This window comes from Nestor notabilis, unplaced genomic scaffold, assembly GCF_000696875.1.
Source record: "Nestor notabilis isolate BGI_N333 unplaced genomic scaffold, ASM69687v1 scaffold15951, whole genome shotgun sequence".
NCBI lineage: Eukaryota > Metazoa > Chordata > Aves > Psittaciformes > Psittacidae > Nestor > Nestor notabilis.
Genome location: NW_009916485.1, coordinates 26,327 through 29,676, shown reverse-complemented (window position 1 = coordinate 29,676; position 3,350 = coordinate 26,327).

Genomic DNA, 3,350 nt, shown 5'->3' with positions numbered 1-3,350 from the left:
TGCTGCTGTTGCTGCAGTTCATATGGAAGTGTTGAATTTTTCCAGGTTGTTTCCTGCTGTATAAAAGGAAAGGAATTTCACAGTGATTTTCTTGGCTGATGTAGGTTGTGTCTTTTACATTAAGAAATGTTTGAGAGATTCTTGAGGCTCAAAGACACTGTAAAAGCGAAGAACAGGAGTAAGTATCCACCAGTGACTTGAGCTGAGATGGAAGGCGACACTGTGACAGCTTTACAGCCTTTCCATCTCTTTATTTTACATAGAGTAGTTTTACAATTGCACTAACCATATAAACCTGTGATCCTGATTGGATTTCTCCAGGAAAAGAGCGTGCTGTTCTTTCCCCTTTATTTCACATTATGGGCGTATAAGATTCCTGAGTTATAAGGATTTTCTTTCCTCTTGACAGAAATACTTCCTTTGTTGCTCATAAAGATTTAATGCATATTGGAAAGGACTCTTCTGCCCAAACCCTTTGGAATATCCTTGTTTGCTGTGGCAGAATAGAGCAGCATTTGGAAACTTCCAGCATCTTCTATTCAAGCCACAAAGCAGCTGCTGCACTTCCATGGGCACAGATTCCTTTGGAATTTATGTTTTCTCTAACATCGGATAAATCAAAATGAATGTGCAGAAGGAAAAAAACACCCTTGCTTTCATGAGATTTATGCTAAAATAAGAAGCTTAATGAAGTTTTTATGTCTTTTCTTGCTTTCCTTATCCCTATTTAAGAGAAGGGAAATAAAGCTCTCTTGGAAACGGTTCGTGCTTGGCCACAAGTAGTTGAGACGAATGGTTGGTCTCATGCAATTTCCTTACATTATTAAATCTCTGCTAATTCTTAGATGATTTTACCTTTCCCCCAGAAAGTCATCTCCAGAACCAGATGGGAAAGATCCATTTAATATTACAAATAGACATATTTGCTGCTTGCTGAGATTTAAATACAATCGATATTTGCTTACTCCCTACCTCTCATCTCATCTCTCCTCCTCCATTTCTCCTCCTTGTTACTGTTTGTTCCAAACTGCTCAGCGTCAAGGATGTCATTTGTACAAACAATGCCATTCTATTAAAAACCTCCAAGAGGATTTATTGTGTTGAGTTAAAATTGCCAGCATGGAATATCCTTAAAACGATCATTGATTTAAGTTGTTTTCCCACAAATTCCCATTCTTTGGAGCCTGTTGACGTGTTTTACATTCATCTGAGAAAGCAGTAAATCAAAGTGAAACACTTCATTAGGCTGAATAATCTTGTAATAAAATAAGAGCAGCAACAATAACTCACACTCTGAAGCTACAACAAGGTCTTCCCCTACTTGAATGTCATCCTTAGTGGGAAGTGGAAAACTCCTGCAATACATCAACAGGCAAAGCTGCTCCTGCCATTGAACACATTTAAATGCGCTGCCAGAGATGCTCCTCAGAGATGTTCTCCGTGAGGTTTTCTTGCCTCGAGCTGGGGGACCCACATGTCACTTTCCCGATGGAGCGTCTCCTGATGGAGCATCTCTCCCTGTTGCTCACTGCAGTTCACAGCAGATGGAGACCGTAACAACACATTTGCACAGTCAAGAGCAGCAAAAGAAGAGTTTTCACTACCCGGTCTGTCGTGTGATGGACGTGGGCTGTTGTGTCAAGGCTGGTGGAGAAACACTGCAGGAAGTCCAACCTTTTCTTCCCAGATCTAGAGGAGCTTCCCATGGTTCAATACTGGCCCTTCCTTTGACACTCCCTTTCCAATGCGTGGGTTGCACTTGGGAGGGTGTGAAAGTCTCCATCTCACCCTTTACACCACCCAAGGCATACACTGAAGGTGTAGAGCACAGCCACAGCAGAGGAGCAGCTCTCAGGCAGGACAAGCAGCAGCTCTCCAAGTGTGGCATAGCCCAAATGCAAATGCAGCCACAGAAGATCCTGACCTGTATCTGTTGTAGCTACATCTCCTTTCCTTAGGATCATCAGGTCAAGCCTGGCACATGGTACATGGTTCAGCTGGTGCAGGAGGAGTGGGCAAACATAACATCAGAGAGAGGTTTGGGCTGAAGGGCCCTTAAAGCTCCTCCAGCTCCAACCCCTGCCCCGGGCACGGACACCTTCCAGCCCTTGTGTCCAACCTGGCCTTGAACACTGCCAGGGATGGGGCAGCCACAGCTTCTCTGGGCACCCTGTGCCAGCGCCTCAGCACCCTCACAGGGAAGAGCTTCTGCCTGAGATCCAACATGAACTTCCCCTATTTCAGTTTGAACCCATCACCCCTTGTCCTATCACTCCAGTCCCTGACGAAGGTCCCTCTCCAGCATCCTTGAGGTCTCCAGCAGCTTCTCTTCTCCAGGCTCAACAGCCCCAATGTTCTCAGCCTGGCTCCATACAGGAGCTGCTCCAGCCCCTGATCATCCTCGTGGCCTCCTCTGGGCTTGCTCCAACAGCTCAATGTCCTTCTGATGTTGAGGACACCAGAACTGCACACAGAGGGGCAGAATCACCTCCTTCAGGATGGTGCTTTTATTAAACTACCCAATTCTGTGAAGCACCCACTAAGTCAGGACTAAGAGCTGCTTTGGCTTAAAATGTCATCACTGGTTTATCTGAAGACAGGACAGAGATGCGCGAGGTGCCCGTGGTTCAGAGTGGCCTGCTAGACGTGAGTGTTCTATGGTGTTGAACGCACCAATGTCTGGTGCTATCTGGCATGTCTCCTCTCTGGAGTGCAGCTCTGTAGGACGCTGATGCTGTCACCACCACGGTGTCTGAGGCTGTCCCATGGTGTGGGAGGATGGGGAGGCGAGCACAAACACAGCCTCAGCAGGGCTAAGGTCCTTGTTCCTGCTCCTCGCCATGGTGGGTGAGATGCTCCTCTGGGGAAACTCATCTCATCTGGAAACAAACTGGAATAGCTGGGGAAATTGCACCATAAAATGCTGCACATGAAGCTGTGGGGACTGGCTCAGGTGTGACTAGTACATGTCAGCAGAGGCAGCTGCTAAATGCTGTAGGACACATGACCAAATGACAGAAGTTTTGGGGTTGGAAGGCACCTCTTGAGATCCTCTGCATCATCTACAGCAGGTTGCCTGAGGCTGTGTCCAGTCGGGGTTTGAGTATCTCCAATGATGGGGACTCCACGACCTCCCTGAGTGACCTGTGCCAGAGTTTGGGTGGGGGACAAATCCCTTCCCTGTGCTATGGCTGCACCAAGCAGCAGCATCCCCATCCATGCCCCCTTCCTGGGCACATCTGGCCAGCTGTGGGACAGGCAGCAGACCTGTCAGAGGCCAACCAGACCTTCCTGAATGAGACCTTGGTGTGTCTTGAGGTCCTACAAGCTCTCTGTCTTCCCAGCTGAAG